General features: G+C 38.1%; 1 protein-coding gene across 1 annotated transcript in view; it reads right to left on the bottom strand.

Annotated features, from left to right (window-relative positions):
- myo1c.S (myosin IC S homeolog) overlaps positions 1 to 25,803 on the bottom strand; it is a 108,875-nt gene extending 83,072 nt beyond the window's left edge. The window contains 1 exon segment of the mRNA NM_001089984.1: positions 25,761 to 25,803. The gene's annotated coding sequence lies outside the window, so the exon portion shown is untranslated.
- Between the last annotated feature and the right edge of the window lie 1,812 nt (positions 25,804 to 27,615).

Genomic DNA, 27,615 nt, shown 5'->3' with positions numbered 1-27,615 from the left:
TTGGAGAACTTCGCCTTATCTAGCTCAGAATTTGTTTCTGATGCACTCTAAAGCCAAAAGCACACTAGACATTCTCTGTCTTTTGCATTCTACACTGACGGGCAGACTCCATGCCTGTCAATGTATTGAAAACACAGATTCAGTGGATGGGCTTTTATCTGCATGCATTTCAACACAGGTAGAGAAATTGCCTACCGTGCCACATCACAAGCCACTGCGAACTGCTATGCGCAATATTTAATCCCACATTGATGATCTTGCCCAATCCCCTTTCAATTGTAAACTCAATTGGGCCCTCTTAACCCTCTTAACCTCTTGTACCAGTCAGTATTTGTAACTTATCTGTATACTTGATATACAGGCATGGGATCAGTTATCCGGAAATTTGTAATCCATGAAGTTCTGAATTACAGAAAGGGCATCTCCCATAAACTTCATTTTAATGAAATAATCCACATTTTTAAAATTCATTTCCTTTTTCTCTGTAATAATAAAACAGTATCTTATACTTAATCCAAATTAAGATATAATTAATCATTATTGGAATCAAGACCAGTATATTGGGATTATTTAATATTTACATGATTTTCTATTAGATTTAAGGTATGAAGATCTAAATTACAGAAAGTAGACCCTGCTGTTGTACAGTGCTACAGAACAGGTTGAACCTTTACAAATATTTAACAATAATAATTATTTGCATGGGGAAGGAACACCCCTTTTACTTGCATTATATTGTGGGTTGCAGTTTTGTATAAATAACTGCCGCTTCCTGACCCCAAGTGGCAATCCAATACGATACAATATAGTATTCTGTAGTCTTTAATCACTGTTATAACAGTTCTTTTCTATGACAACGAACAAAAAAATTGTTCCTTATGCCCAGGAAGACTGCCATTCACTCATAAACTGCCAGTGATAAGTTACCCTTAATTTCAAACCTTCCATATTTGCTCTATAATAGAATATTGTAGCAGGCTGGTACCGTCTGCACCTCTCACTATGAGAAAGCTAATTAATCTGTGAAAAACAACAGTCTCCACGGTACTAACATTGAACAGAGAGGCAATAGATAAGAGGGCCCTTGTGTACAAAGCAGCAATTCCGAGTATGAGCAGCCTGTTGCCCTTAGCATGCTATTGTATAGTTAACCCTGTGGGACAGCTTGTTTGTTCATAAGATAACCTTGTTATTCCTATGAGGTGAAGTGGAAAGGAAAGGCAATCAAACTAGAAAATTGATTTTCATTAACTTATTTCATAAAATGATTTAAGTACCTTTCTTTGACCTATAGATTATAAATACATGCACAGTATATATAAAAATAAGCAATTAAGTTGTAATATTTATCAATGCAAGATACCGATCTATATACTCTGTATATGTATAGGATTTTAAGTGAATGTTTACAAAAGGGCAAAGAGTTTTGCTCTATTTTAACCAATCTGTCTTATATGTAGAATTACAGACCAAAGGGTGAGAATAGAGCAAACCTCTCTTTGCCCTTTTTTTTTTTTAATGAAAAATAGGACTGGACTACTCAAGGGAATATAAATGCTATAAAGGTGAACAAACAACTGAGTTTCCCTTTGGAAAATTCTTTTTCACTCTTTGATAACTATACCCCCTTATAATCTAGAACCTGGTACAGAGAGGAACAAGTACATGCTCCAAGCACTCCCATCAACCAATGATAGAAAGTATGTGAAACAGATGTGGGTTAAGCTAGGTTAGTGCAGGAGTGGTTCAAAATAAGAAGCTGGGAGGAAATACAATTTCAAACTTGCACTGAAAATCCTACGGATACTGTTCCAGTATAATTTTAGTAAATAAGCATATTTTTTGCAGTACTGTACTAGAGGAGAGTCCAAATATTATAACACATTCTGATTATTCTACGGCACACGTTGTTTTATTGCTTTGAATGGGTTATTCACCTTTGAGTTAACTGTTAGTATGATGTAGGGAGTGATTTTCAGCAATTTGATTTTTAATTTTTATTATATGTTGTGTGGATGTATATGTTTAGGTAATTTATCAGCTCTCCAGTTTGCAATTTCAGCAATCTGGTTGCTAGGGTCCAAATTACCCTAGCAACCATGCATTGATTTGAATAAGAGACGGGAATATGAATAGGAGAGGGCCTGAACAGAAAGATGAATAATAACAAGTAGCAATATCAATAAATGTGTAGCCTTACAGAGCATTTTTTTTTAAGACTGACTCAGTGACCCCCTTTTAAAAGATGGCAAGAGCAAGAAGAAAAAGTCAAATTAAACTTTAAAAAATAAATTGATCAATTGAAAATTTGCTTAGAAATGGCCATTCTACAACACACTAGGGGCAGATTTATTATGGGTTGAAGTGCAAATTCGAATTCTCATTTTTTTTTGGTAAAAACTCTCAAATTCGTATTGTGACTTATCCAAACTTGATTCGAGTTTTAATTCGAATTTCGAGAGTGATCATACTCTGCCCCTTTAAGAACTCAAATTCAAGTAGTCGCCATCTTAAACCTGCTAATTGCTGTATAAGTTAATGGGAGAGGTCCAGGGATCAATTTGGAGATGTTTGCAACCTTCCTAACGTTCAAGTTTTTTTTTTCGGAAAAGAAAACTCGAATAGGGTTTTTTAAATGCAATTTGATTTCAATTCAAGTTTTCGGGTCGATTCAATTTGTCAGAGCCGAGATAATTAGATTTTATTAATAAATTTCGTTGGGTCGAATTTAGAGTTTATGGGAGTTTTAAAAACGCACATGAATTCGAAATTTGACCCACAATAAACGGGCAACTTTTCAATTAATTTTCATTATTTTTATAAAACCTTCAATAATAAAAAATGAAAACAAATTGCAAATTATCTCAGAATATCACTCTCTACATCATACTAAAAGTTATGTCAAAGGTGAACAAACCCTTTAACTTAGGTGAACCACCCATTTAATTCTTACAAATTTACATCTACAACTGGATCAGCCCCACAACTCCTGCAGGCAGTAAAGCAGCTGAAGGATTGGGACCTGGCCTATGAGACACAACATCTTGTAGATAAAAGTTTAAAGAAATATATGTTCGGTATAAGAAGAAATATATGTTCGGTATAAGGAAAAATATTTTAGTCCCTGTTTATTAATGTTCTTTAATTTGTTTGCTAAAATTTTTAAAAAAAATTTATAAGAAAAAAAAAAAAATTATATATATATATATATATATATATATATATATATATATATATATATATATATATATATATATATATATATATATATATATATATATATATATATATTTACAGTCATATGAAAAAGTTTGGGAACCCCTCTCAGCCTGCATAATAATTTACTCCACTTTAAAAAAAAAAAAAAAAAAAAAAAGATAGTGGTATGTCTTATGTATGATTTCCCAGAAACAAAGATTTTTAGTGAAGCAGTATTCAGTTGTATGGAATTAAATCAAATGTGAAAAACTGGCTGTGCAAAAATTTGGGTACCCTAATATTTTGCGATTTTAATGCATGTAACTGCTCAATACTGATTACTGGCAACATCAAATTGATTGGATTAGCTCGTTAAGCCTTGAACTTCATAGGCAGGTGTGTCCCAATCATGGGTGGCCAATTGCAAGTTGTGCTTCTGTTTGACTCTCCTCTGAAGAGTGACAGCATGGGATCCTCAAAGCAACTCTCAAAAGATCCGAAAACAAAGATTGTTCAGTACCATGGTTTAGGGAAAGGTTACAAAAAGCTATCTCAGAGGTTTAAACTGTCAGTTTCAACTGTAAAGAATGTAATTAGGAAATGGAAGGCCACAGGCACAGTTACTGTAAAACCCAGGTCTGCCAGGCCAAGAAAAATACAGAAGCGGCATATGTGGAGGATTGTGAGAATGTTTACAGACAACCCAAAGATCACCTCCAAAAACATGTTGCTGTAGATGTACATCGTTCTACAATTCAGTATCTGTATGGCAGGGTGATGAAAAAGAAGCCCTTGCAAAAGGAGGCTCAACTAAGTATTGATGCAATATGTCTGTTGGGGTGCCCAAATTTATGCACCTGTCTAATTTTGTTATGATGCACATTGCATATTTTCTGTTAATTCAATAAACTATGTCACTGCTGAAATACTACTTTCCATAAAGCATGTTATATATTAAAAGGAAGTCGCTTCTTTGAAAGCTCAGCCAATGATAAACAAAAGTCAAAAGAATTAAGAGGGGTTCCCAAACTTTTTCATATAGGATTATATAAAAAATAAAATTTATACAGAAAAAAATGCAGGTTTGGTAGACATTTTTAGAATTAAAGTAAATAAAATGTCAGAGCTGCTAAAATTCCCTTTCCCAGTCGTAGAAAAAGTAATTGTTAGTGTGAGTTTGCAATTTTAAAAAGGAACTCCATTTATCACTTCCTAATTGTGTCCCTGTGACATGACAACAAAGCTAATAAATAAAACTAGACCAAAATAGCCTTGTATAATGAATCTGCAGCAGTAATAATGAGTTGCCATTGCCATTATGGATTTATTGAAGGATTCCAATTCATAATCCTACCTTTGGCCAGTACTTTTAAAGTTAAAACACAGATTGAAAAAACAAAAAAAGGTCATGAGTATATAGAAGTAGGAAATCTGTTATTCCCAAGCTCAGGGGCCTGGGGTTTTTCCTGAAAAGGGGTCTTTTTGTTGTTATTTGGATCTCCATGCCTTAAAGCTACTAAAATATCAATTATACATTATTTAAACCCAATAAGGTTGTTTTGGCCCAAATAATGATTACAGATATCTTCTAATGAAATACAAGATACTGTTTTACTACGTAATTTGGCACTTTCTGAATAAAAGTTTTCTGGATAATGGATCATATACAAGTAGTAGACAAATAGTTGTCACATGGCAAATTATTTCACAGTTACATTTTTAAAGGAGTCCCTGCAAATAGCAATGTACAGCTTGTGACAGAAGAAGGACTGAGAGACCTCCTGTTAAAACGGGATCTTTTAACGGTCAGCCAAATGTGTTCCCAGCCCTCCTAACTACAGGCTTTTTATTACAGTTCATTAAACATCTTGTAAACATATACTGACATCATTACAAGTTATTTACATTACACCAACATGTTACACAGCACGTACAACTCTATTTCCAAAAACGATGGCACACTGTGAAAAGATACATATAAAAAGAGAATAGGATGATTCGCAAATCCTTTAAACTGGTTTGTACTACAGGTATGGGACCTGTTATCCAGAATGCTCGGGACCTGGGGTTTTCCAGATAACTGATCTTTCCATAATTTGGATCTTCACATCTTAAGTCTACTAGAAAATAGTGTAAACATTAGGAATAGGCTTTTTTTTTCTCCAATAAGGACTCATTACATCTTAGTTTGGATCAAGTACAAGGAACAATTTTGTTTTTACAGAAAAAAAGAAAATTTTTTAAAATCTAGATTATTTGATTATAATGGAGTCTAAGGCAAACAGCATTTCCATTATTCGGAGCTTTCTGGATAACAGGTCCCATACCTGTACTTTTATTAAGAGGGTTTAAATTATATTTAAATAATTGCATTCTGGTTATATTTTACATTGCACCAACGTTTTTGAAAATGGGATTGTACACAGAGATAAACAGATTACCCCCCCCCCCACACACACACACACACACACACCTCTTTAAACACAATTCAGCTAAACCAGGGGGAGGAGGTGTGTGCCTTTTAAAACTGAAAGTTATTCATTGGGTATCAGTTTGTTAGTAATAAGGACAAAAAAGGGAGCGGCTTCTTCATGGACTGCATTTTGTTCGGAAAGGACTCTAGCAGAAGACGTAAGCGCCCCCTAGTGTTAGAGGCATAAGGAATAGAAAGCATGCAAGCAAACAGAATGTTACAGTATTCTCATATACGGAAAGGATATATTTTCATAACAATTCTGTAAAGGTAGTATTGTATAACATATTCGCAAAAAGTATACCTGATCCACAAAAGAGTTAATAAATGATTCAATTGCTTTCGCTTAACACGGCCGCTGTTTGCATTCTAAATTATCAAGCGTTAAGCAAGTAAATTATTTAAAAATGACTTGACTTCTAATGACTTCAGGCCAGTTAAGAAATAGAATGCTTATTACTTTCACACATTACACTGGCCTGATCTTCAGTACAAGTGTTTATGCTAAGGCAGGGCTGGCTGGGAGAAGGAAGAGCAGGGGCATTTTATGCTTGAGAGTATATAGGGAGAATAGGACTCTTACCTTTTACTACTCTCCATATATACGCTCAAGCAAGAGTATCAACAAAACAGGCCAGACACAGGACCATTTAGATAAACATACATTCAAATTTTGCATGTGGAAAAAGAACATCCCTATAGCCATCGCTATCGCAAATAGACCCGATGGAAGCGGACTGCAGCGGGTCGGGTAGCCGCAAAAAAAGCCAGCAGCCTGCGGAATGAGGGGAGGATTTTCAGGTGCAGATACGGGTCGGGTTGCGGGTCTCATCTGAATTTCTTATCTTATGTACTATTGTCTATATTTGGCTCCTTTTAAAGTTTTACAAAACTTGTTTCTGTCCCTGTTCACTTTTGACAATGTCACTTCCGGTTTGCAGCAACACCACTTCCTGTTTCATGGTGGTCGGCTGGTTGCAGATTAGGCAGTTGCGGGTCCGGTGGGAGACAGTTCAGGGAGATTAATCGCCCAGAAGTAGAAGAGATTTGTTGCCGGGCGACTTATCTCCCCGAATCTGAGCATGTGCCCTGACCCTAAACAGCCTGGGAGCTTGAGGGCCAGGCTTTAACTAACCCACAAAATCTGGTCATACATCAACAGAAGATTTTGTGGAATCCTATAAAATCTGAGCCCCCTTTTGTAATGTAAATTAAATCAGATAAAGTTGAATAGTGGGTTTGCTCATGCATCTTCATCCGGCAGGGAGTACCACCAGATTGTATCTTGTCAAATGCAAATGCAGTATTTTTTTTTTTTTTTTTTTGATAGGTGTGTTGTATGTGATCTGTCGATTCAACCCTAGCCTACAAAATCTCCATGTAGTATAGGGCTACACATTTCAATAAATCCACCATGGATTGTCTTATATAAAAAAGTAATAGAGGGTTCTGAAATGACAAAGTCAACCCAAGATCTAAATCCCAGTCAGATGATTTGGGATTTGATACATATTGTGCATGCAAGAAACCCATAAAATATCACAAAGCTGAAAAAAAAAATCTGCTTCAAGTGGGTGATACCAGGTATTAGAGGCAAGGGTGTTTTTTCTTTTGCACAAAAGGCATATGTTACATTTTTTAAATGATTGCAAAGTAATTTTTATTTTATAATTTTTATATTTATAAATATATATTTTTTTTTCATTTACACCACCATTATATACTGCATGAATAACGATCAAGTATTGATATGTCCACATGTGTCAAAGAAAGAATCTTTACATGGAGTGTATTTGCTGTTTCACATAACTGTAGTAGGAAGTGATAACATTCAAAACTGTAGCAACATCATAAAGTAGTTATAAAATCCAATTTAACTACCATACTGCCTGGGGCAAGAAGTCCCTTTCCACCCCCGGATGTGTTACTGCCTAATGAGACTGTGAGAAAAGAATGATGCTCTTTCTCCCTTGCCCACACTGCTTTATAACAATGAAAACACCAGTTTATGTCATTTTGTATTTCTGCCAAAATTCTTCCTTCTGTTACCACCACATTTATTTGTGCTGCAGAAGTTTAACCTCTTCACATAGAGAAAGAAAGGTTTATAAAATATATCCTGAAGAAAAAAAAAAATCAGCAAAAGAAGACATTTTGTATTCATTTATTATAATATAGTGTACATAAACCTTTTGTTAAATATAAGCAGTGTCGGACTGGCCCACCGGGATACTAGGAAAACTCCTGGTGGGCCAAAGTGTCAGTGGGCCCTCATGCTGCTAAACTTTTGGCCTATTTCATGGCCATTCCCTATTATATGAGAACAAAGAGGCTAAATAGATGGAATAGTGATTATAGTAGGTAAAGAAAACAAACTAGGAGAATAGAGGTTTATTGAGGAGATGAAGAATATTAGTACCCAGACTGGGCCCCTGGTCTAAGGTTTGATGGTGGGCCCCTGGTGTCCCAGTCCGACACTGAATATAAGGATATTATAAGTTACAGAGTAGTTCAATGACGATAGGCACAAGGCACAAGGCTGAAGGCCAAAGGCAATTATACAGGTCATGGAGCTCTGAGGTAGCTTCTAATATCCTCATATTTTGTGGTACACTATTTATTATAATAAACAAGTCATGTGACAGAAATTAAATCACATAAGGATATATTTTACAGGATATTCATGGCTCGTGTGTATTATATATAGTGAATAAAGTACCCCCATTTGTAATTTATAAGGATATTATAAGCCACCGAGGAGTTTCATGACCATATAAAAACACAAGACCGAAGGCAGAGTGTTTTTATACAGGTCATGGAACTCCGAGGTAACTTATAAAATCCTTATATTTTGCAACAGGGGGTAATTTATTATAACACACGTTTCAGTGAGTCATGTGACAGAAATGACATCACTACTCACCTTTTATATTATGATAAACCACAGTCAGGTCTGGTAATCTGTAGATTCTGGTAAATGCCAGAGGGGCTTCTGAAGGATGCATAGACATTCACTATTTTTGGGTGTGTGGGGGCTGTTTGGCCTCTGTGTACCTGAAATGCCAGGGCATATTTCAGTCCAGACCTAGCCACACCCTAATGTTTCCGCGCACACTTAGCTGGATGCTGTGTTTAGGACTCTTTGCAAGCCACCAGGCTATGTTCCCACTGCTATGTGGTTTCACACACCCAAGTGACCAGAGAGGCGCCAACCTCCTCCTTCATACTCTGTTTTATTATATATAACCCCAGTAACTATTCCACTGTAGTTCAGCAGCCTATTGACAAAACTGCAACACTAGTGCTTGTATATTCAGCCTTCATTAACTATTGCTATTTTACATTTAGAGACATTTATCAAGGGTCAAATTTCAAATTCATGGGAGTTTTTCCAAAACTCACTTAAATTCGAAATTTGACTTAGGGACATTTATTAATAAAATCAAATTGTAAAAACTCAGATGAATTTAAACAACCTGAAGACTCAAATTGAATCAGATCAAACTCAATTCAAGCTTTTGCTCTAAAAAAAATCCCTGTCAGGCTGCAAAAAATACCAAATTGTTTCCTGGACCTCACCCATTAACTTATACAGCAATTTGGTAAAATTTGAATTTTTAAAAATCGAGTTTGGAAAATTCCCTAGTTGAATTTGACAGTTTTGACCATAAAAAAAATTTGAAAGTTCGAATTTTCAATTCGAGCCTTAATAAATCTGCCCCTTAGTATTGATATATTTTCTAGAATCTCTCAAATTTTTTGCTGGCAAAAAAAATCTCCTTGTATCTCATTTTTAGTTTTCAGTCTAGGTAGCTCTCCTCCTAGACTGGTGGACCAGTTTTCATGTCAATAACATTTTAATATAAAAATCTGTAGATTCTGGCAAATGCACGGAATGGTTATCTGGATGTTCTTAAAAATAATAGATTCACCATTAATATATATGGTTGGGTAAACATAATTCATAAAACAAATTATTTGTAAACTAACTTTCTTCTTTAACAGATTTACTTTTAATATTTTAAACATTAAATGGGTAATATAGTCCATTGGTTAACTTTAGAGCACAACACTTTAGATATAGGGCCACTGCGAGTGCTTTTAAACTTGTCGGGGAGGGGGGTCCCCTCAGACCTATAATAATACTGGTAGACAATATTTAGATATTGAGCTTTAGGAAAATTCCACTCCCTGAACATTTTTAATTGAAAATTCTTTACTTAGAAACAATGCAGCTGTTGTGAAACAGAAAGTATCCTAAAATACCACCAGGGTGCTAGTAACAGGCCCACTGCATAGATGACTGAGGGCATTGCAAACATTCCTAACACTTTGTTAATTTGTAGTCCTCAATAACAGCCTGGGTGTGAAATGACTACTACACATTCCAGCCTTGGGAATTTTCGTAGGTCCAAACAGAAGGGATACCTTAAATAAAAAATTACCACTGCTTATGCATCCATTCTCTGAGCCAAGTTTTGCCTGGCTACTTTAACTTTTGGCTACTAACATCAGAGACATCATTTGTCGCCGGGCGACTAATCACCCAGAATCTGCCTGTGTGCCCTGACCCTTAAGGACAGTGTTTTTGCACAGTGCTTGGCACCTATGAGGGCTGGAATGCAACCCCACCATGGAGTCAATCAACAATGCATTGGAGTCAATGGACAATTCTTATCCAAGTTCAAGAGAACACAACAAAATTATCATGAGCTATGTGATAGGGGGGAAATATCACAAAAATGAAAATTTTATATAAAGCTTCATCTCATTATTTCCATCAGGTGAAACAACATCATATTATTTTCGCCATAGTTCCCCTATAATAGATGTGACTGCAAAGTCAGCTCACACTATAGACTATTTTCGCCATAGTTCCCCTATAATAGATGTGACTGCAAAGTCAGCTCACACTATAGACAAAGGTCGGTGTAAGAATTTTAAAGGAGAACTAAGCCCTAACTAAAGTAGCTAGAAATGTTGTACATTATGTTTTGGGCTTCTGTACCAGCCCAAGGCAACCGCAGCCCTTTAGCAAAGAACTTTACATCTGTGCCTCTAAAGATGCCTCAGTAGCTCCCCAATCTCCTTTTCTGCTGATTCAATGCACATGCTCTGTGCTGCTGTCACTTACTGAGCTTAGAGACCCACTTACAATATACAGTACACATAGAATATGAAGTAATTAATATAGCCCTGTAGCATCAGCTTATATTACAGACCAACCTCATTTTCTGCTTGATAATTTGCAACTACCCCTAAGCTTAGCTTCTCAACAGCTGCTCAGAGCCCACTGAGCATGTGAGTGTCACAGACACTTTCCAAGATGGTGACCCCCTGTGACAAGTTTGATGTTCTGGATCATTGCTGCTATTGATAAGCTGAAACTTTAGGCTGGAGCAATAAGTTCACTAGCCATTTGTTTTTAGGGTTTAGTTCTCCTTTAAAAGTATAAGCTAAGACATTGCTTCACATTGCCCTAGTGTCATTGTGCCAGGAAAGCAGTTGTATTTGATTTGACACAGATCTATAAGTCACATAACTTCTGAACTCTTGAGAAAGAAGAAGCCATGCCACGTAAGGATCTGATGAGAAGGATTGCTACAGATCCACATTCTGCATTCAGGGCGTGGTACTGGCTTTAAGTCAGTAACCTGCCAGTTTAAATATAAAATATTTAGACATATTTATATCTATATAAAACATGGTCATTACTAGGAATAGAAACCCCTATTTAAAAAAAAAAAAAAAAAAACTCTCTTAAGCATATGGGGTCGGCAAAGAACTGCAATATTTCGAACAGCCGTTGAATTGCAAACTTGGCAAGGAAGTGCAAACAAACACGATAGATATGATCAGAACATACAAATGTAAAGGGCAGGGCAATTGCACATTTGAACAATGCTCCATCATGGCCACCAAGTCCCTGAAAATGTATTTCCACTGTGTAGCACTAATGTAAATCACAGGTGCAAAACATAAGTCACTTTGTGTTCTGAAGTTGCCGACATTTCCTTAACTTTTTCAATGGTAATTTAAATTATTGCCAGCGTGAAAGGATTTTCGGGGGGACTTGTCACCCTTGGTAGCACAGATTTAACAAATTTCCCTGTGTGCAATGGTCATTAAATGGCTATATCATGACTAAAGCGAGCAATGCATAATTTTTCATACAAGCTACCTATTTTAAAGGGGTTGTTCACCTTTGAGATAACTTTTAGTATGATGTAGAGCAGGGGTCCCCAACCTTTCTTTCCCGTGAGCCACATTAGAATGGAAAAAGAGTTGGGGAGCAACACAAGCATGAAAAAGTTCCTGTAGATGACAAACAGGGCTGGCAGCCTACAGGAGGCTCTGTTTGGCCGTAACCCCATGTTTTTATGCAACCAAAACTTGCCTGGAATCAAAAAATAAGCATCTGCTTTGAGGCCACTGAGAGCAACATCCAAGGGATTGGTGAGCAACATGTTGCTCGCAAGCTACTGGTTGGGGTTCACTGATGTAGAAATGCTATTCTGAGACAATTTGCAATTGTTTTTCATTTTTCATTATTTGAGGTTTTGAGTTATTTAGCTTTTTATTCAGCAGCTCTTCAATTTTCGTTTTAAGTAATCTGTTAGCTAGGGTCCAAATTACCCTAGCAACCATGCTTTAATTTGAATTAGAGACTGGAATATGAATAGAAGAGGACTTGATTAGAAAGATTAGTAATTAAAAGTAGCATTAAAGGGATTCTGTGATGGGAAAAAACATTTTTTTCAAAATGAATCAGTTAATAGTGCTGCTCCAGCAGAATTATGCACTGAAATCCATTTCTCAAAAGAGCAAACAGAATTTTTTATATTCAATTTTGAAATCTGACATGGGGCTAGACATTTTGTCAATTTCCCAGCTGCCCCTGGTCATGTGAGAGAAATGCTTTCTGGCAGGCTGCTGTTTTTCCTTCTCAATGTAACTGAATGTGTCTCAGTGGGACATGGGTTTTTACTATTGAGTGTTGTTCTTAGATCTACCAGGCAGCTGTTATCTTGTGTTAGGGAGCTGTTATCTGGTTACCTTCCCATTGTTCTTTTGTTTGGCTGCTGGTGGGGAAAAGGGAGGGGTGATAACACTCCAACTTGCAGTACAGCAGTAAAGAGTGATTGACGTTTATCAGAGCACAAGTCACATGACTTGGGGCAGCTGGGAAATTGACAAAATGTCTAGCCCCATGTCAGATTTCAAAATTGAATATAAAAAAATCTGTTTGCTCTTTTGAGAAATGGATTTCAGTGCAGAATTCTGCTGGAGCAGCACTATTAACTGATTCATTTTGGAATTTTTTTTTTTCCCATGACAGTATCCCTTTTACAATACATTTGTAGCCTTACAGAGCATTTTCCTTTTAGAAGGGGTCAGTGACGCCCATTTGAAAGCTGCAAAGAGTCAGAAGAAAAGACAAATACCTATTAAACTATAAAAAATAAATAATGAAAACCAATTGAAAATTCTATAGTGTACTAAAGTTACCTTAATGGTGTACCACCCCTTAAAGGGTGATGGCACACAAAGAAATTTGCTCTCCACAAGTAAATCTATTACTCGGGTTGGTCTAGTTTAACATCAGGGAAATGGCTCCCTCGCATTACAACCTGTATGCATTCAAAATGAAGCATGTCAAATACATCACTGTGGTGTCAAGCACTAGAACAGTAGGAATCAGACATATGCCTGTGTGTGACCATTCGGTTGTCGTCGCCCAACAGGAGCTGCAACTTATTTGACGATTAGTTACATCTTCTATGATTAGTTACATAGATTACTTAGTTGCCTTTTGACATCATGTGATTAATAACAGACACGATTGGTCTCTGAAAGCGAAACGGTCAGTGTAATAGAATTTATACTTCTGTATAGTAAACATCAAATAATATTCAATAAAGCCAAAACACAGCTACAGATTAAACCATCTGACAATAGGGCTTTGCATCCAAGTGTTCCAAGACACGGTTTACATGTAGTGCGTGAACATGAGGCAACAGCTGGGCCTAGTAAACAGTCTACTAATTATTTAACAATGATGCCAAATGGACACAACCACTTAAGAGGCATATTTATGAACACTGGAGACAAACATACCCTGTGAGGTTGCCCACAGCAACCAACATCTTTGCTTTGGTTTTCTAAAGGTGGCCATAGACGCACAGATAATATGCTACAAAACTGATTTTCATACTATATTCAGCGCATGTATGGTGGAAAAAGAGCCGACCGATATCGGCAGAAGACTTGGATATCGGTCGGGTGCCTTTGAAGGCACCCAAACATAGGCCATTGTTAGTGCTCTACACGTGTGTATTGAATGGAACGATCTTCTTTTCCAAGAAAGATCGTAATTGTTACATCTATGGCCACCTTTACTTGTAGGTGTAATTGTAATGTAATTGCTGATTGGTTGCTATGGAAACATTACTGGTCACGAAGACTGAATTTGATGTGCTCAATGCACATTGGATCTCATTTGTTAAGAACATTGTTTATATTTTATATATGTTGTCAGGACCAGGACCTCCCAAATATTTTTTTGTGCCAGCAACAATTGTAGTTTATACAAGTATATATATGAAAGTATATCCTATAGGTATGGAGAGAGCAGTAAACAACATTTCATCCTCACTTCATCCTCCTCTCTCTTTCTATTTCCAAAATGTTGCGAGGTATGTATTAAGAACATACATCAAGCACAAAAGTATGCAGGATGTTGCTCTTTAAAAAAACACAATTACACTTGACTGCAATAAAACAATTCTAAAAAAGCATGCAAGTACAAACAGGCAGAAATAAAATGCTGATGCTTTTAGGTGCACTCAAACACGTCTCATATGTGCATCAGATGCACGAAAACCCATGACCAAGGGCCCTTAGGTCTACATCATACACAGCACTGTATATTTTTTACAATACAGTAGCAGTGCAAAAAGAAAAACTGACAAATATAAAGAGGCACATTTACAAACATTAAGTGCTATGAGAAACAACAGTGTATCCCTGCCCCAAAGTTTACAATCTAAGTGAAATTACAGGCACAAATAGGAGTATTGTTTTTTTTTTCTCATTGCCTTCCTAGAATCTTATTTCAGAAAAAAATATTCTTGCCCCAGAGAGGTAAAAAGTTGAAAAGCCTAAGCCCAACTCATTTTTGCATATACACGTCATAAATCATATGATAAACAAAAGCAAAATCATTTGCATTTTCTCACTGTGCTATATATAACATTCAGTTTTTGTTTCAGCTCTATCACCAGCTTATCGCATCCAGAAAAAAAAGAACAATTTCTTCATGCGACGGTTTAATGAGCTCCAGTAATCTGCCTCCCTTGCAAATACCAATTTCCAGTCACAATAACGTAAGCAAAACTAATTTGAACAAACTGACCCTCACAACTTATGGCATTAAACTCTTTTGAAATCTGAAAGTGAACGAGGTGATAAGGTTTTTTCATTGAATGCAATATGGCACAGTACCTTTGAAGTCCTCTTTGGTTCCTAATTGCATCGGTAGAAATTCAAACGCCCCTTTAGTTTGTTTACCCATAAACCATATCAAAAAGAATACAAACAAAATGAACATTTAGTAAAGGAAATATTATGCTCACAATGAATGGATTAATTCTTCTGCTATTCAATTATTTGTTCTTATCTACAATACAACACTGAACAACAAATTATTTCTTGCCCAACATTGTTGGGCAGAGTTGCCAAAGGTCGAATTTTGAATTTATGCGAATTATTTTTTTACTCTAATAAATTTGAATACACTCACAACTTGAATGGGAGGAAAAAATATTCTAATATTCGATCGAATAGCCCCAAAAATTTGAATCAATTTCGAATCGAGTTTTCCCTCCGAAAAAAACTCGAATGTCAGGAAGGCAATTAACAAATTAAAATGGTTCAAAAGCATCTGCCATTGACTTGTAAATGAACTCGGCAGGTTTTAAGTGGAGAATATTCAAATCAGAACTGCTTCCATGGTCAATGTGTTATAAATCTTACATTCAAATTGGGGGATTACAATTAGAATGTGTGAAATTCACTATTCGACCCTTAATAAATCTGCCCCTGTATGTCATATGTAACAATCTTGGGTTCAGTCACAATGTATTTGACCCACAGCCCATTCTGACATAATTTAGGACAATAAACACAAAGTGATTATCTACAATTATACCCCTGCCAACTCTCAACTGCAGGTACCATCTGAAAATAAGCAACTAAACCAGCAGTGGCACACTAGACTGTGCTGCCTTCACAAAAAAAAAAACTAAATTGAAGTATACTTTAGGTAAGGATTTACAAATATGCACTCATAGTGAAACCATTTAGAAAATGGAAAAAATGTCAATGTGCATCATAAATCAAGTACAGCAAATAGCCTACTTCTTGCAAAGATGATTCATAAGGAGCAAATGCATTTTAAGATCAGAGTTTGGAACTAAGGGAACAAACCACCCCAAAACAAATTAAAGTAAAATTGCTCAGACTGCCCTTTTTTTTTTTTTTTTTTAAAGAATATTTTTTTACACTTCTAATATGAATCAATTTGAACTTGCAACACCAGCATTCCAGGCTGTTTTTTCAGCTGTAATTTGTTGCTGGCTGGACATTACTGCGTGGAGCTTCTGTTCTGTTCATTGTCAGTTGACTGGACAGATAGTATAAAGAAGCTTCTGATGCATTCACTCATACTATAAATCAGCGTGTTAATGAACCTTATACTTGGAAGGGCTTGCCAACATCACTGCATTTACCCCAATTCACTCTAAAAGTATCCATAGTAATGTGTTGGATTAGTCACCTGTACAGTAAGGCACAATCTAATACATAAAAACAATACATACTCATCATGCACAGCAAAAACTGATGACCCTACTATGAATTATCTAACATACCTTATCACAGTAGGGCGCATTCATACAGTCTTTGGCATTAGAGTGTTAGAACTGCTTAATTAAAGGGCAAACCAAGAGAATCTGTGTGAAATATTGCAAAGCCCCCACGCAAATGCTCCCAAATAACACTGAATCTACTGCTTCACCTAGTGACAATTTTTCACTAGGTTTCACTGGAAAAAAAGCCGGGTATACACTGCAATGAGTGAAAAAAATGGTTGCACGTCAAAAAAATGTCCCATAGACTTCAATGCAAAGTGACCTTAAATAGGTCAGATTTGCCCATCACTATTCCCTGGTTCAGTATATGCTCTGTCCATATTTACCACCCAGCTGGGACGATGGCTCACCCATGATCATAGCTGTTTACAGCCACCACAAATGGTGCAGAATCTTACAAAACAGAGTTCACTTATTTTCATGGAAATGGAGCAGAGCATCTAAAGGCCCCCATACACAGGCCGATAAAAGCTGCCGACAGACCGAGTAGGCAGCTTGTGTCGGGCCATCTAATGGCCTTTCCAGATCGATATCTGGCCAGATCTCAATCGGGCGAGTTAAAAAAATCCCATTGGATCGAGGCCGCATCTCTGCGGTCCCACGATCCGACCGCCTGTTCTTCTGCATTATGATCCAATCGTTGGGCCCTAGGGCCCACAATTGGTTCAGCCCGATATCGCCCACTTCAATGCGGGCATATCGGGCAGAGATCCGCTCGTGTGGCGACATCTCTACGTCTATAGCCACCTTAAGTGTATGATGGTCTATGCCAAGTCAACAAGAATGATAAGAGAATCACAAGAAACTGAATTCTGTCCTTAACACTAAAACTGGTATAAAGTTTCAACCTTAAAGGGGTGGTTCACCTTTAAGGTAACTTTTATTATGTTATAGAACGGTCAATTCTAAACAACTTTTCAATTGGTTTTCATAATTTTTTTTTTTTTACAGTTTTTTGCCTTTTTCTTTTGACTCTTTGCAGCTTTCAAATGGCCGTTGCTGACTCCCTTCTAAAAAAAACAAATGCCCTGTAAGGCTACACATTGATTGTTGTAACTTTTTATTACTGATCCTTCTATTCAGGCCCTCTCCTATTCATATTCCAGTCTTTCCAAATAATAAAAAATTGCAAGTTATAGCAAAGTTGAACAACCTTTTTAATTTGCCTTTAAAGGCTACGTGTTGCCTGTGTAAATAAGAAAAATAACACCTAAATATTAATTGGATTAGCAATATCCTGATGAAGGTTATGCCAACATGAGAACTAATTCACTGCAATTTAATTAAGTAAATTTTTTGAAATGTCACTTTCATTTGTACACACCACACTGCTTAAGTGTAATGCCAGTGACTCATTGCTGTTCTCAGGTAGTAATTTAGTGTGGTACAATATGTCCTGGAAGTAAGCCCAGATCATTGTGCTAGTAAAACAACTGCGAATATCTTAAAGTTGTGTTGTACACACTTTTATCTTGTCTTCTCAGTGTTATAAAGTTGGTTAATTTGCACTGAAAACAGATAAAGGTCCACCAAGTTCAACCAATTTCAGAGGTATTTCTTGCCAGGACCAAACAGATCTAGGTGTACACTCACCAATATAAACTCTGATACCTATACAAAACTAGCTATAAATCTTAAAGTCAGATATTATGCTCTTTCAAAAAGTCATCCATCCACTCAAAGGCTTTAATAAATGTACCAGCACCACATAATCCAGCAAGGAATTCCACAACCTCACCGCGCTCTAAGCTTATAAATGCATCTACTCAAGTCTAATGGAGTGGCCTAAAGTTCTTTAACTTTTCCCACTGCTATATGTCTGTAATGCCCTCTAATGTGCTTGTAAAGGGGTGGTTCACCTTTAAGGTAACTTTTATTATGTTATAGAATGGTCAATTCTAAGCAACTTTTCAATTGGTTTTCATTATTTTATTTTTTTAGTGTTATAGTTAAATTAATAAAAAGATTGTACAAAATGATGCCCTTTATAATCTGATCGCTGGCCCATGGACCAAACAATTGGATCAGCCTGACTTGGCCAAGCATGTATTCACCTAGAGAAGAGCTCTTCGGACTTGTGTGTTCAGGCCTGGTTAAAAGTAATTTCCTAGTTAAAAGTGTTTTGTACACCACCCTCCCAAACCATAACAGAGAGACAGGCTTAAAAACAAACATTGTCATAGTGGTCTCTATCCTTTTTTCTAGACATTTTGGACACTGAACTAGTGGAACTGTTGAAGAAGGACCTTAAAGGACCAGTAACATCAAAAAATGAAATTGTTTTAAAGTAAAAAAATAATGCAGTGTTGCTCTGCACAAGTAAAACTGCTGTGTTAACTTCAGAAACACTACTATTGTTTATATAAACAAGCTGCTGTGTAGCAATGGGGGCAGCCATTCAAAGGAGAAAAGGCTCAGGTTACACAGCAGATAGCAGATAAGCTCTGTAGAACATAATGTTATCTGTTATCCACTATTTAACCTGTGCCACATAGCCTTTTTTCAATTTCCGCCATTGCTACACAGCAGCTTGTATATATGAACTATAGTAGTGTTTCTGAAGCAAACATATCAGTTTTACCAGTGCAGGGCAACAGTACATGATATTTTCATTACTTATGGGCAGACACACACGAGGAGATGTACACGCCCGGCAAAAAAAAACGCCTCTTCTTCGGGGCGACTAATCTCCACGAACTACCTCCCATCGGCTAGAATCTAAATCGCTGGCTGGATGAGCACTGTTTGCCATCCTGCCGGCTATTTACATTCTAGCCGGCGGGAGGCAGATCGGAGAGATTAGTCGCCCAGAAAAAGAGGCGATTTGTCGCAGGGCGACTAATCTCTCCAAATTTGAGCATGCGTCTCTGTCCTAAAACACTTTTGTTTTTTGGTGTTATTGTTCCTTTAATTAAGTCAGTGGAGTTTAAAAGGGTGGTTCACCTTTAGGTTAACTTTTAGTATACTATAGAATGGCCAATTCTATAAGCAACTTTTCAATTGGTTTTCATTATTGATTTTTTATAGTTTTATAGTTATTTGTCTTTTTCTTCTGATTCTTTGCAGCTTTCAAATGGGCGTCGCTGTCCCCTTCTAAAAAACAAATGCTCTGTAAGGCTACAAGTTTATTGTTATTGCTGCTGATCCTTCCATTCAGACTCTCTTGCTATTCATATTCCAGTCTCTTATTCAAATCAATGCATGGTTGCTAGGGTAATTTGGGCCCTAGTTACAAGATTGCTTTTAATGCAAATTGAAGAGCTGCTGAATGAAAAGCTAAATAACTCAAAAACCTTCAATAACGAAAAATAAAAACAAATTGCAAATTATCTCAGAATACCACTCTATATCATACTAAATGTTATCTCAAAGGTGAACAAACCCTTTAACTTTTTTTATCTTGTGCACATCTTATCTTTTATCTAAGTGCACAGTCTGCAGTTAATGGAAGGCTGTATTTCTATATTCCTCTTCAGTGAAGGCTTTTCTGACTGCACACTGCCTCTTATATTGGCCTGCCAGTGTCTTTAACAGTATCATTAACTACATACATGGTGACACCAAAGGACAAGCAACTGATCACAGTTGGATATGGACATACCAAGATAGGATACCACTAAAAACAAAGCAGTGGTACAATGCCCATGTACTTTACATTTTGTGCTCTTAATATTTCTTTATAAATGTTATTTTTATAACAGGACCATCGATACCAGAGAGTAATGCTTCCTAATCTGATGTGTGCATTTTCGTTCAATTTGTAGCACAAAATTTAGGAAAACAATAGCAATCTGGCCTTTTCTTCATTTTGTACCACCGATTGAGTCCTTTGGAGATTGGGACAAGCCTAAATTTCTTCAACACACACGGTGTGCTACAGTCAACCACAACCAATACATTAACATAACAAAAGACCATCATCTAAAGTTTGAATTATACAATGAGCATACTTTAGCTGTGGGTATGATATCTAATGTATTTCTTTTCTTAGAGGATATTGTACTACCTTTTAAACACTAATTTAACAACTGCATTGGCTAATCATTACTTTAATTATTGATCATATTTACAATTTTGCACGAGGAGCAGAAATAACACGTCTGATATTTTTTTTAAAAAGAATGGAGATTAGAATCAGCTATGAGTAGCACATATCAATGACTTATATTATCAGATGAGTCAGAGATAAAGAGCTGTGTGATCATGCAACTAGCTGCAGGATGCTGACAAACTCTGCTCTGGTGCTGCATTCACCTCCCTCCTACATCAGTTCCATCTAGTGGATAACAGACCATTTAATAAAAGGGACTTGTAGGGTGTGCTAGCCACAGTAGGAGAGGAACACACCCTCATATGTGAATAGCTGACCTCAGCAGTCAGACAACCAAAATACTGAATGTTGATTATATGTAATATTTCTAATGCTTGTTTCAATTTAGACTGCCATTCATCTTTTACTCTGCCAATCAAACTACTGCCTGGTCACTAGTGGAAGTAGAACCCTAGCAACAAGAAAACGATTTAAATCTAAACTGGAGATCTGGAGAAAAAAGTTGCTTATGAAAACACAAACAATAAAATAATAAAGTCAAGCTGCAAATCACCATAGAATTCCAAGCTAATATCAAGGCGAATAACTCCTTTAAAGGGGTTGTTCACCTTCCAAACATGTTTTTCATTTCAGTTGCTTTCAGATTGTTCCGCATAAATTACTGAAATTATTTTTCAGTTACTTTCCATTATTTATTTATTTTTTACTGTTTTTCCAAAATCTAAGTTTAAAAGTTGAATGTTGCGGTCTCTGGTGTTTCAAGTCTGGCAGCTCAGTAATTCAGGCACAGACTCTAAACGGTTACATTTTTGCAACATTTAGTGGTTACATTTCTCAGCAGCATCTCTGGAATATTAGAAACTATTGTATCAATTCCAACAGCTGCCTTTAATGAAACCCAGAGATTCCACTCAGCAGGGACAAAGATAAGAAATGTATCAACCAAATGTATAAATTTTGGTAAATTTACAGGGTCGGCGATCCCCCTGCCAGAGCTGCTTTATGACACTTCAATTTTAGAAAAACAGACACATAGAAAATAGAAAGCAATTGGAAAAAGTAATTATTTCTGGTGATCTATCTGAAAACAACTAGTTGTTTGAAAGTGAACAATCCCTTTAGGGTCAGGCCACACAATCAGATTCGGGGAGATTAGTCGCCCCAGCGACAAATCTCCTCTTCTTCGGGGCGTCAATCTCCCCAAACTGTCTTCCCCCTGCCCTCCGCCGGCTAAAATGAAAATCATCTGGTGGAAGGCACACGCGGCGCTTCATTTTCCAAAATTGCAGGAACAGCATTATAGTACTAATCTATAATAATACTGATCTAGTGCTAGTCTAAAACACAAAGTATAGGCTACGTGCTGAAATAGCAAAATGATTTTCCGTTCTAGGGCCACTAGTATTTTTTAATAATGCATTTAGAACTATTTGGGATTTCCCACAAAGAAGTCAGGTTGTATATCAGTGTCAAACCACTATCTATACACTACAATCTTCTGCCTAAAAAGCACCATCAAGTAGATTGCAAGCACAGTGAATCAGGCAGGTTTATACATTGTGTATATCTCGGAAAGGCCCATAAATAGGGGTCCTTCTTAAAATCAGGGTTGGACTGGGCCGGAACAGACCCACTCCCTGTGGGAAGCTTTTGCCATGTCATCTGACCTCCCTCCCTGGCCCCAGGTGCGACTCCAAAAAAAAGAGGGAGGTGCCAGAGGGGGGTTGCAACGCGGGCAGGGGGGCTGGAGAGGGCTTCGGGTGCCCCAGTCCAACGCTGCTTAAAATGTAGTTGCCACAAAATGAGTTGACTTAGGTTCTGGCCACATGGAGATTAGTCGCCCAAGTGACAAATCTCCTCTTCTTCTCTGTGACTAATCTCCCCAAACTGCCTTCCGCCAGCTAAAATGTAAATCGCCTGGGGACAGGCACAGAGAACGCTTTGATTTCCGTAGTCGCCCGTAATTGCCTCACAAGGAAACTTTGGGTGACTTCGGAAAACGAATCGCCGTGTGTGCCTTCCCCCAGGTGATTTTCATTTTAGCCAGCGGAGGGCAGGGGGAAGGCAGTTCGGGGAGATTGTCGCCCTGAAGAAGAGGAGATTTGTCGCTGGGGCGACTAATCTCCCTGAATCTGCTTGTGTGGCCAGACCCTTAAGGTGCGTCTGCAAACATGTCCGCTAAAAAAAGCAAAGAACTTTGGAATAAAATGGGGTTGGTACCAAAGTGCATGTTGCTTCAGAAGTTACTGTGTTGTACTAATTTGGAATATAAGCTGCAAAAGCTCCGGACACAAACCTATTAAAGACACAAGACAATATACAGAAGAACATTTGTTTTGTTTTTTTTAGGCCATCCTATTATAAGAACTGGGAGCACTGTAACATGATTATACAATCTTGAAAGGAGCACACGTGTGACTTGCTGTGTAAAGCTACTGCTCTTGCATTCTCCCCCATTCCCTTTCATAACCGAGCAGCCGGGGCCAGGCACAGCTGCAGAACTATTTCTGGAAATCAAAATAACAGCAGAGGCACACAGGCACAAGTCTGAATGCATACCATGCTTAGCTCAGAAGACTGTAAGAAGTTCATACAATAGACATTGGGGACATTCCACAAATGCTGCAGCCTTCATACACAATATCTTATTTCTTATAAGCAGAAGAAAACCCCTTTTCCTACATGTCCATTAAGTCTACTGGGGCTCATTATTAATAATGTAACACTTCTAAATATCAACTATATTGGCAATGACACACAGGGACTTTCCAGGCATTCTGTGATCTTCACTAGATCAGAATTTCTGTCCTCATTCACTTCTAAAGGCAATTTCCACAGAGGTAAATGGGGTGATTTTGGGTACTTTAACCTCTTGTGCTACTAAAAGTCACAGATGTCTGGAACCTTCCTGTCTGCCAGTGCACTAGGGCTACTTATCAATGAACTAGTAGTTCACTGATAAGTAGAAATGCAGGTGGAGAAACAGCTAATCTAAACCTGCAAGCACACATGGAGCAGATTTCTGGGCAAAAATGCAAAAAAAAGGTATGCTTTTCCCCACTGTGTTTGCAAAAAAAGCGAAACTAGGAGGTAGCCACAGTCCTCTAGAGTGAAATTCAGCCACTCTCCATTCATTTCTATGGGATTTTTAAAATAGTATTTATCAATGAGTGAAAGTGAAAGTTTGTCCTTTGATAAATACACCTTTCAAAATGAATGGAGAGTGGCAGAATTTCACACTAGAGGCTGTAGCGATGTCTAACTTCACTCTTTGATAAATATACCCCATAGGCTGATGTCGCACTGGTCAGCGAACTTAAAGGGGACCAGTCACCCAAAAAAATTATTCAAAATCCTATTTTATCACATTAGTCAAGCAAAATGAACTTTCATTACACTATATAAATTATTTGAATCTTTTTTCCTTCAGTCTGGGAATTCATAATTATAGCAAGCAGGCAGCAGCCATTTTGTGGACATTGTTATTAAGACAAGCCTTGTATCATCTCAGAATCTTGTTTGTGCACCAGAATGGGGGACCTGATGTCCATCCCCACGCACTGGCTACACAATTAAATGGTAAAGAGAACAGGGGAATGTGGGGAGAGCAGTGACATCTAGGAAGTGCTGAATGGAAAGTGAAAGTAACTGTCTGCCCCGCCTCTATGCCCAGGGTGTACAGTGCAGTCAATCCTTGCAAGTTCACAGGTTCAAATGAAGTATGTTTGTTTCATAGAACACAGCTTTATTGCTCTGCTTTCTCAAACATATTCATACTCCTCATCACACCTAGGGTTTTTTTTACAGGACAGGCCTAATATATAACAGCATTAACATTATAAATGTACATGAACATTACATTATCCCTCCATCTAATATTAAATGGGCCCTTCTCCCAAAAACTGTTTTTGGCAAAGTGAAAGAAACTTTCCAGAAGTTACTTGTAAATGGAACTGCTATTATTGCAGTATATTTCTGCCTGTTTATATAATTTGCAGTTCTGACTCATAAAACTGAGTCATAAAACTATTTTGCAAGACAACTGATTAAGGCGAATGCCACATGTATTAGATCTCGGCCTGAGGGGGGGGGGGAACTACAAAGGAAGCTGACCCAGCAGTTGCAGGGGGGCCCAGTAAGTATAGGGGCCCCATAAGGCCCTAATTCATATACAATTTCAATACATAGTGGTCAATACAGGTCCACCTCTAGACATTTTGGGGGCCTGATAAATAATTTGCTGTGGGGCCCAGTGATATCTAGTTAAGCCACTGCTGGCATCAGCCTTTTTCCTTGCCTGTACCTAAAACCACTCTTTGTGCCCGTAGGCAGACAGACAATAGATTTTGATGCCAAAAAACATGTGAGTATGATTTCAATGCCCCTGCTGAGGAACTCAAAAAAAAGCCATTTCCACCAGCAGAATAGTCAGTGTGTGACATGAGAAAGCACCGAGCAGATGTCAGTAGGAAGCAGTCCCAGGTCAAGTCTAACCAGATATCAGTGTATGTTTGGTGTCAATGTGCACATGGACATTCCTGCTCCTTTCTAGTGTTCCCCACCTGTAATGTGAGATCCCTCGCCCATAGTTGCCTCCAATTGCCTAGAACACACCCCTGAATTCTTCTTCTCCCTCAGAATCCGTCCAACATTGTTCAGCCTAATTCCTGCCCACAGACGCCCCTCCCTCTAAGTGCCTGGACTACATTACCCAGAATGCTTTCTATTCACTTCATTATCAAGAGGGCGGAGGACTTACAACAAGGGCAAGTGTGGGATCTATAGAGAGAGAAACATTGTCCTAAGCGTCGCCCATACAGCAGCCTGGCTCAGAGACTGTCCGCCTTCTCCTATCATTCCCCACGCTTTCTAATATTGTCTCCTGTGACTCCATCTGTGTTGCTCGCTGTAGTCCATGCGTCAGTACCGTACTCTCCTCACAGCACTCCTCCAACAAAGTATCCTCCAGCCACTCTACCTCCTACTGTCTCACTCTATCATTTCCCTTTACTGACACTTGCCAGTCTCTTCCCTGCTGTGCTTCTGTAACATTCCCCCCGCTAAAACGAAACAACCAACAACCGCACCCCGCCGCTCGGTACCTCACCTGAGTAAAAGTTCCTGTTCAGCTTCACAGCACTCAACTCCTCAGCGCCTCCCGGCCTCTTGATACTGCGCACGCGCAAGGTACATGTGATAAAGCTTTCAGTGGGCGGATCCCAGTTTGCTGACACAAGAGCAGAGAGTGAAACACGCCCCTTCTTCATTCAGTTGCAGACTGAGGAGAGCTGGCTCTGTCTGTGTATCTGAATTTTAACTGCTTTGCCGTCTGATTTTATTTGAATAACATCTCTTCCTATTTTAGGGCTGTATATAAACGTTAAAGGGATCCTGTCATCGGAAAATATGTTTTTTTTCAAAACGCATCAGTTAATAGTGCTACTCCAGCAGAATTCTGCAGTGAAATCCATCTCAAAAGAGCAAACAGAATTTTTTATATTTAATTTTGAAATCTGACATGGGGCTAGACATTTTGTCAATTTCCCAGCTGCCCCTGGTCATGTGACTTGTGCCTGCACTTCAGGAGAGAAATGCTTTCTGGCAGGCTGCTGTTTTTCCTTCTCAATGTAACTGAATGAGTCTCAGTGGGACATGGGTTTTTACTATTGAGTGTTGTTCTTAGATCTACCAGGCAGCTGTTATCGTGTGTTAGGGAGCTGTTATCTGGTTACCTTCCCATTGTTCTTTTGTTTGGCTGCTGTGGGGAGGCGGTGATATCACTCCAACTTGCATAATATTGATAATATGTCTAGCCCATGTCAGATTTCAAAATTGAATATAAAAAATCTGTTTGCTCTTTTGAGAAATGGATTTCAGTGCAGAATTTGCTGGTTAATTTTTTTACCATGACAGTATCCCTTTAAGATTTTTACTTTACATCTCCTTTAGGGTCAGGCCACACAGGGCGTTTTGGGGAGATTTGGTCACCTGGCGACTAATTGCCCCGTTTTTGCGGCTACCAATCTCCCCAAATGCCTTCCCTGCTCGTGCGCCGGCTAAAATGAAAAAAACGCCGGCCCTAATCACACGTGGCAATTTGTTTTCCAAAGTCGCCCGAAGTTTCGTGAGGTAACTTCGAACGCCTGTTCCTGCACCGGCTAAAATGAAAAAACGCCGGCCTAATCACACGGGCGATTCGTTTTCCGAAGTTTCCTCATGAGCCGGCATTTTTTCATTTTCAGGAACAGGGAAGGCATTTGGGAAGATTGGTCGCCGCAAAAATGAGGCGATTAGACGCCAGTGTGGAATTACCCTTAAAGTGGAAATTAAACCACTGTGAAAATAATGTGATTTTTGCTTGTGTAAATACTACACACTGACATGTTGGGTGTTAGCATAACGTATATGATATAGATCAATGCTGTCCAACTGGCTGCCTCTCCCACATATCTTCCTGCTGTGATCACTTATCTTGTGTAATTTATGCCCTGCATTGTTCACACGCGCAACCCTCTATTGTTCACACCTTTTGCCCTGTACTGTTCACATTGTTCCCGTTGTGCCCACATTGTTCACCTGTTCACACCTAAAGGCAGAGACACGCTCAGATTCGGGGAGATTAGTAGCACGTTCACTTCAGGCGACTTCGGAAAACAAAAGTGCCATCCTGCCGGCAATATACAATCTAGCCGAGGGGAAGGCAGTTCGGGGAGATTAGTCGCCCCGAAGAAGAGGAGATTATCACCGGGCGACTAATCTCCCCGAATCTGAGCGTGTGTCTCTGCTCTAAGGCAAACTTCTGTATGTAGCACAGTATGAACTGTTCATTTTAAGCTGGAACTATACGGTCCGTATCCTTCCGATCCAACGTTGGATGCGCCAAATCTAATGTAAGTAATACAAATGTTGTATCTTCAAAATGATTGCATCCGTCACGAGTGTCGGATGCGAATGCTGCACAT

The sequence above is a fragment of the Xenopus laevis genome, chromosome 2S, assembly GCF_017654675.1.
Source record: "Xenopus laevis strain J_2021 chromosome 2S, Xenopus_laevis_v10.1, whole genome shotgun sequence".
In the NCBI taxonomy this organism is placed as follows: Eukaryota; Metazoa; Chordata; class Amphibia; order Anura; family Pipidae; genus Xenopus; species Xenopus laevis.
The sequence above is the reverse complement of the archived record's forward strand: the minus strand, read 5'-3'. Positions and strand labels throughout refer to the sequence as shown.